Source organism: Lactuca saligna, chromosome 4, assembly GCF_052625555.1.
Source record: "Lactuca saligna cultivar CGN05327 chromosome 4, ASM5262555v1, whole genome shotgun sequence".
NCBI classification, from domain to species: Eukaryota; Viridiplantae; Streptophyta; class Magnoliopsida; order Asterales; family Asteraceae; genus Lactuca; species Lactuca saligna.
The window spans coordinates 199,364,403-199,373,442 of record NC_136420.1 but is presented as its reverse complement, the minus strand read 5'-3'; positions in this window follow the sequence as shown (position 1 = coordinate 199,373,442).

Here is a 9,040-nt window from a genome sequence, read left to right as displayed (position 1 = left end):
TTCTTCCTTTCTTACTGTTAGTCATATGTTGTCTCCTCTGCGTGATTGGAAGATATCCGACCTGGACTGCAACATATGCAAATCTATTTCTCTGCATATTATATCTATGAAATTCTTCTTATCTGTTACCCATATGTTGTCTCCTTTGTGTGACTAACAATCCGACCTGGTACACAGCATATGCAACCTTCTAGTTCTCAATCCCTCTAAAACTATAAGTGATAATAATCTAAATCTATCTTCTCTCTTAATGATTGTCTGCTCACCCGATGTAAGGAGTACTCTGGAATTCTTTGATTATTGGGGCATATCAGGAAGCGGGAAACATGTTCCAGTACAATTAAAATTGAACACTCAAATATTGTCTATAGATCTCGCTGCTCAATTTAGGTGGACAACAATATCCCTGGTCGTCGTCAACTGAATGGTCCTTAAGATATAGTATCTAGAAACTTAGGATCAGATATAATATCTAGGAACTTAGGGTCACATTGTCTTGTCACTTATAGTATGTCCTAATTTTGTCACAAATTTTTCGTGTTTAAGTGGACAACAATACCGACGATCGACCAGATAAAGACGTGAAGATAGAAGGTACCGACAAGCGGATAATGGTTGTCTAAAAACTTTGATCCCAAATCATTCTTAAAGTTATATATAGTTTTATTTTTGTTAAATTTGTTCATAGTTTTCCTCTATGCATAAATTTTAGGGGGAGAATTAAAAATAATTCAAAAATCAAACAAAAAAATCAGAAAATTAAAAATCCAAAAATAGTGTTATTTCTTGTTCAGAAAAATCAGAAAATTCAAAAATATTTTTGTTTCTATTTTTATTTTGTGTGTTAATTTTTCTTTTAGTTTTGTTTTGTCTTGAAAAGCGATTTCAGGTATAGATAAGACTCATGAAGTTTGTGTTGAAGATTTTTGAGCCAAGGCTTCATCTGTGAGCATCGAAGAATTCGCATTCGAATGAGCAAGAAATGAAGATTATTCTTTCGACATTCCATCCTTCAACCCCCAGAAGCAAGGTGAAGATGAAATTAAAGAATATGTGACAGATTGCATTGAATCCTCCTCAATTAGTCTACTGCTATCTTTGTACCTGCTGAAGTGATCCAGAAGATTTCTTTTCTCTGATGTTCTCTCTGTAGATTCTCAAGCTGAAAGCGCTATCTTTCAAGAATCTGTACATCAATCCTCCTCACCCGACGTGCGTTCAAAGCCAAATTCTGAAGAAAAGCCCAACCGCTCAATATGAAGTCATTATTGAAGATTCATCAAGTTCATCTTGAAGTTGTGAAGAATTTGAAGATTAATGTTGAAGCCAAGTTCCTAATGAAGATTAACAAGAAAAGACAGCTACTTTTTAGGGGGAGCTTGTTGGGTCAATTAGAAAAGAAAGCTATAAACCAAGGGGGAGATTGTTGGGTCAAAAATATGGTTTATACTTTGCTTTTCTAGGAAAATATATTTTTATGTAATGTTGTATGTGTTTGCAGTTTGTGTGTACGGCTGTACACGTGTGTACGGCCGTACACAGGGTGTGTGGTTGTACACATGTGTATGGTTTGAGGTCCATATAAATAGAGGAGTGCATGTGGGAGTGTACGGTTAAGAGAAGAAGGCTAGAGTAGAGAGAGAAAGTTAGAGAGAAGAAGTGTGTGAGAGAGAGAATCTATTGTAAGGAGCATCATTCATATTGAATACATCATTAGATTCATCATCTTCTTCTTCTCCTTCTCTTCTATATGATCTGACATCATCCAATTGATTGGGATTCCGCACCATCAATTGGATCTGATTGATACACAAACAATTTTGGGGACTTACACTACTATTGGCACCTGCTCAATCACTTGGGGTTAAGGTCACTAATTCCTATTTTTATTCTCATTTCCAGCTCCACTTTGGGTTCTTTCCATTTTGATCTATACACTAAATTAGGCGAATTTAGATCTTTATTCATGAAGACGTTTAAATTCTCCTTATCACCCCAAAATGTTACATGTTGTTTCTAATATCGTAGTCGTACGCTTAGAATCCTGAACACATAAGGTTTCTAGATCTGGTTGGCAACATACCATAAATCCGAACAAATAATAGCATACAAGGCAAACATAAAGCATTTAGCACATAAGAGCATTTTAGGCATCCTTACTAAAATAAACTAGTGCTTATGTCTAAAATATGGTAGACATTCATCTCACGATCATCGCTTAGCATTCTAAGTTTAAGTCTAGAAATCCTACAAATTCCTAGTTCGTTTAAACTAATGCTCTTATACCAACTTTGACATCCCCATTTTCACAGCCAAAAAAGACCGATTTCGTTTATGTTTTTATAATAAAATCAAAGTAATCTTTAAAAGAAAAGTGTTGCGGAATTTGTTCCCAAAACAAAATATGATAAAGATTTATCAAAGCATTTCCTTAAAAAAATGTATTTTCATTGTATTACAAAACTCGGGATATCAACATCGATACAGATCAAAACCATAAACCAAAAACATCCTAGGTTACAAAAAAAATTGGCCTAAAAAAATAGGCCTTACAACATTCTATCTATTTTCTACTGGCCTAAAATCCATAATCTCTCATCAGATCATCCAACTATGCTCTTGCCACTACCTGTAATACAAAAAACTGAGTGGGTCAGGTTGGGGAGCCTGATGAGCATATAGGGTTTTCAACCCATAATAAATAAGTTTATTATTTTCAATAATTATTCAACCCGATTACCCATTCCCGTTATCCTCACTTTACGTACCTAAAGCATCTATTATAAAGGACCTATCCTAAGGAATTTCATCAGGATGGACACTACTTCTAAGGGGATTCCTCAGCCATATAGGCACGTAAGGAAACCATGGGGGATGGGGTACACCGGTGAACACATCGTTCACAAAACACCTACATGTTGCAAGCCTGCTAGCGTTCCATTGGACTTCTTAGAAAAGTCTGTGGTCGTCATCCATACTCCGCTAAATGATTGGAACATTGTCAACTTCGAGGCCTCTCATCATTTTATTTCATTACACACCAACATATTTTATCTACCCATGTTTTACCTAACATATTTGTAGATATAAAATACATATATAGTTCAGATATGAAAACGCAATTTAAATCTTTCATATAGTATAGATCTCAAGTATAAATTATACATATATAAAGTTTAGATCTGAAGTGAGAAAGTCTAGATCTGAAGGAAAAGGTTCAAATCTGGAAGAAAAAGTTTAGATCTGGAAAAAAAAAAGTTTAGATCTGAAGGAAAAAGGTTCGGATCTGAAAAGAAAGAGGTTTAGATCTTTCACCCAACACAGATATCAAGTATATCTTTATAATATATATACACATAGAATGTAATTTATATAAAATACTTCATATCTATGTGTAAGATGAAAGTGACTATACACTCACTTGATAAGGTGGTGATTCGGACAACACTTCGCTTCTTAAAATGATCTTCTTTGACGAAACCGGGAGGTTTGCTTGAAAACCGGGCTCTGTAGGGGCAGAGTTAAAAACCAAAAAACTCTTTTTCTTGGAGCCTTCGGCCGCTCCAGGGATTTCTTCTAGTGCTAGGAAGGTTCCTTAGGCTTTGGGGATGTGTCGGGAGGCTAGAGAGAGAGAGAAAGTGATGGCAAAAAGTGTAAAAATGAAGGCTGGCCTCGCAGCCCTTTTATAGCCGGGAGGCCTCGTAGGTATGCGGGGCGTACATCGGATCTACATGGGGCGTAAGGGCAGGTGTCAAGCTTCGTATGGAACGATGTGGCCACTTCCGGACCACAGAAGGATTAGACTGTGGGGCGTTCGCTTCTCATATGCAAGGCATACTCCGAACGCGAGGCGTCTGAAGGTACGTTGGGAGTACCCTTCGCATCTAGCTTGCATTTTGCCATTCCGACTTCAAAAATTCATAACTTTCGCATAAGAGCTTCGTTTTCGATGTTCATTATATCCACGCGTAAGTAAGACCATACTCTACAACTTTCCTTTAGACTCTGTCAGCTAACTTTGATTCTATTTTTTAATTTATATTTTTAATAGGCCAGGACACGAAAAGTTCGTTAAAATTCATAACTTCTTCATTCGATGTCTATTTTCATCTATCTTTTTACTGTTGAGCTACTATTAATGAGACCTCCGATTCTCGTTTAGGTTGTGCCAACCAAAAACCATCCGATCTACAATTCAAACTCTGGGTTGTGTATTGTTAATCCAAAACATGGAAAAATCATAACTTCCTCTTACGAAATCAGATTTGGGAGTTCATTTTATGCACGCTCTTGATTTAGAGAACACTACGAATTTCGTTTAGATCGCTAAGGCTAAAAATCACTTCATCATAAACTCACTTTTTACGTCACACGGTGTTGTGCCGGTTCTGTCGCGAAACTTCGACAAGCCATAACTTCTTCGTTATAACTCGGATTTCGGCGTTCTTTATATGTCTGGAATCCTTGTTATGGCCACTACAACTTTCTTCATAGATATCGGGCTTATCTAACGTTTCAATTTTTACGCTTATTTTTAGTATATCTTTACAAACAAGTATATAATCACATAAAAGCACATAATTCACATAACATTCAAGTAATTCATCTTTATTACTTTAAAATAGGTTACAATAGTTGACCTATACTATTACATCATCACATCAATGCTTAGCCTCGAAACACAGACGTTACACAAAATCTAGGCCTGGCAATTACGTTGGGTTCGGGTTAGCGGGTCACGGGTTGGCGGGTTAGAATACATTAACGCAATCTAACCCATATAATATATGGTTCGATGGGTTGGTGGGTTGAAAACATCAACCCAACCCAACCCATATAACCCATATAAGTATATGGGTTCGTGGGTCAATGGGTCTGTTGGGATGAAAACCCTAATTGAGATTTGATGAACAAGATGCGGAAAATAAGAACAAACACAAATAAGAAGATTATGTCGAATGATCACTCGATTTATTGAATTGTGAGGAACAAATTACACTTAAGAAATAAGAATCTAACTCTACAAGAAACCTCACAATGTGGCGGCTACATTTTGCCTCACTCTCTTAACCCTAATTGTGAATAATACATGACTATTTATAGGGAAACTTTAAGATTCGTAATGCCACTTGATCGAGAAAATACAAGAAGTCGGAGATATAACAAGTCCTTAGCAGAGCTCGATGAAGAACTTCCACTGTAAAGGATACTTCTCTGTAAAATCTTTAGCAGAGCTCGATGAAGAACTTCCGCTGTAAAAGCTACCTTCATAATTCTACCACAAGCTTTATCAAAAATCTTCAACTTTGAAAAGTCACAAATCCAATTTCGAATGGCCATACCAAATTCTCCCCCGATTTATAATCAAAAACATGATTATAAAGCCTTCAAATGGTCATGAGAATGATCTTGAATGGATAAAAATTTACTAAGCTCCCCCATGACAAAATGATATTAACGATGAAGTATAAAATCCGAAAAAGTCGTGAAAATTTGACGTTATCACGAAAAACGACTTTCCGAACCGCCAAGACTAGATGGAATCTTTATTTTTCTGTTCGCGAAAAAATATGTGCGTTAAAGAATTCAAAACTGTTCACCAGCCTTTAAAATTGTTAACTTTTCTGAATATAGGGCAGAAACTGTCACTTGCTGAAAGACAGGGGCTGGAATGGAAATTCTGCATTAGTACACCCCTTCATTTGTAACAAAATCTGGAAATGGTCCAAAACTGCCAAGGCATGAAAAGTATAGGGACCAAAAGAGTCAATTTGCTGAAGTTGCAGGGACCAAGTATGAAACATTAAGTCATCTTCCCATTTGCATTCAAATGAATGAACACAACGACTGGAACAACCCGTAACACCGAATCCAAACTAATTAACTCCGAGATACACTTTCGTTCCGAGAATAAAGAAGCGAATCTGAGACATTCGTGGTCGATTGCAAGCCAGATCACCACAACGAACAGGAGCCAAATTGTTACAATCTCGGTGCGAAACCCAATCAATAGGTTTGCTTTCGATCCTCCCCTCTTTCGTTCCAAACACAATCACACGAACTCAAGTTCGTTCCAGGTTCATTCCAAGTCCGTTGAGTATACCATAGGTTCGCTTTCTCCTGATGTTTGAGGGATCGCAGGACAATCGTTCATAGTTCAACCCAATTCACAGTCAATTTTGACTTTTTCTGGTTTGACTTTTCACATCAAGATACGGAAAAATGTATCTGTTTCGATTCCTTCATTTTGATTGCGTTCATAACCATTCGTTCCGATCACAAATAGACACCCTTCATTCTGATCGACTGCGTTCCAATTCCAAGCATTCAATTTCATCATCGTTGCGAATTGAAACAAAATTTTCACAATTTTGATTTAGTCTCCAAATCGTAAATCAAACGAGATGCCTTTATTTAATCTTCAAAAACGTTGGCCATCGGAACCCAATACTTGACAAACACCAAATTGATTTTCACAAATCGATTTAAAGATCAAACACCACTACAATCGAATTTATCACCATCTTCATCTGTTCTTGACAATACTTCATCTGTTCTTTAAACTCAAAAACATCGAATGACAATTCTGGACCCCAAAATCACAATCAATCTTAACAATAACAAGAGATGATTCACGTTTAATAATATCCAGAAAAATCATTCAATTAGAAAAAAAAAATCGATGTTGAACAGGTCAAAAGAACTCGGATGGGAACAAGTTACGCACAATTAGATATAAGAAATTGGATTCAAAGACCAAATCGATTAATAAATTAAACTAGAGTCATGAATCATGAAATCAAGCGAAACATAAGAACAAAACACTTAGATTAACTAGAGGATTTCGAGATTTGTTGACGCGTGATTGGTGATTTCAAATGCAATAAGAAGCGATCAGCGAGTAAAGTTATTGGACTCAAGAATGAACAGTAAACGACACTAGTTGGGCTCAGGAACAAAGTAGAATTGAGTTAATGGATTAAAACAAAAGAAACAAATCCATTGACAGCAAACAAATAATCCGATCCAATCAAAAATATGAACTTAAAATCGAATGGGATAACAAAAACAATACCAGATGAACAGTAAGTTTTCATGAACAGAAAGCTTGATTCCAAGTTGCCAAAACACCAATAATCTTCAATAACTTGCGCAGAAAATCATCAAATCAAGAACCGATACTTTAAAAATCAATAGATCTTCAAAGACCCGCTCTGATACCACTTGTTGGGATGAAAACCCTAATTGAGATTTGATGAACAAGATGCGGAAAATAAGAACAAACACAAATAAGAAGATTATGTCGAATGATCACTCGATTTATTGAATTGTGAGGAACAAATTACACTTAAGAAATAAGAATCTAACTCTAGAAGAAACCTCACAACGTGGCAGCTACATTTTGCCTCACTCTCTTAACCCTAATTGTGAATAATACATGACTATTTATAGGGAAAAGACAAGTCTTGGGCTTTTAACCTAGAATTCGTCACAGGGGCCCATTGCCATCATCCATGGAGTGCTTTGAAACCCTACAGGGTCGAACCCAACTCGTATAACCCATTTAACCAGTAACACATTTTAAAATGAAATTAAAAAATACAAATAAAATGAAGTCATAAAGTCTTAAATATTCAACATAGATTCATAAACATGAGTGACGACGACGAGTGGTGTGTGACAGCCAAATGATGAGAAGACGAGTGGTGTGCTTACGACATTGTGATAGTCGATGACTCGATGCCTCAATCGACGGAGACAGGAGACACGGAGTCGTGAGTTTGGAGACTGAAGACTGAATTTCTTTTTTATTGGGGGCTTCTTATGGGCTAGGGCACGCTAAGTCGACTTGAAGATTTTTTGCAGTTTTGGAATTCGGAAAACGATTAAATGACAATCAAATATTCAAAACTGATAAATAATTAAATATAATTTTTAAAAATTATATATATATATATATATATATATATATATATATATATATATATACACAATCGGGTTGACGGGTTGACCCACGAACCCAAACAGGCAACCTAACCCAACCTATGAAATAAACGGGTTGGTGGGTTGGCGAGTTGGCAGATCAAAAATCTCAATCCAAACCCATTTATTTTTGTGTTTCGTTAGTTTCGGGTTACGGGTTAGGTCGAGGATTGTCACCCCTAACAAAATCCCTACTAAAAGATCGAGACACAAAGGATCGACTCGCGTCCGAGTCAAATAACACAAGAGAAGGCAAAATATTCACTAAGAATGTACCTATCAGATACATGAACATAAGCATAACATAATATAATATATAGAATAATAAATGGAAGCATACCAGTAACGACATCTGGCGCCGCCCTGGCCTCCTATGTCGTGAGTTGAAAAGCACAAACTCGATCCCTCGGGGGCACCGCTCTACCCTGGCGCCCATCGGTGATCCTCAAAGTAGCTAGAGTTGGAGCCTGTTTCGGTCCTGCCGTGAGCAAAGGATAGTTGGCCTTAATATGGCCAACCTACTCACAATGACAACAGATCCTGGTGGTCAGCGCGGGGACAGGCCGGCGACAATCCTTGGCATAATTCCCATCCTTGCCACATTTATGGAACCCAAAAGTAGATCGAAAAGAACCCTTATGAACCTTGCCACACTTTCCATAAATGCGGCTCCTCTGACTCCTAGATCTCACATCAGTAGCCTTGAACCACTTTGTTACAGGCTGCGTCTGCACAGGAGCTTGCCATCGCTTTCTCGCATGTAGCTCCATCTTGATCTCCTGTCTCCTAGCGGCCTCCTGTAACTCCACATGTGAACCACAATGTTGAGTAGATACAAACTGGTAGATATCCGTCTTGAGCATGCTCAAGTACCGGGTCATCTGAGTTTGCTCGGAAGCAGCAAACTCAGGACAAAATAGAGCTCTCTCAGTAAACATCTTGGTGATCTATGTCACGGACTTAGTCCCCTACTGTAGGTACAGATACTCATGGGCCAATCTTTACCTCTTAACCAGTGGAACATATCTCTATCAAAACATCTCATAGAAATGCTCCC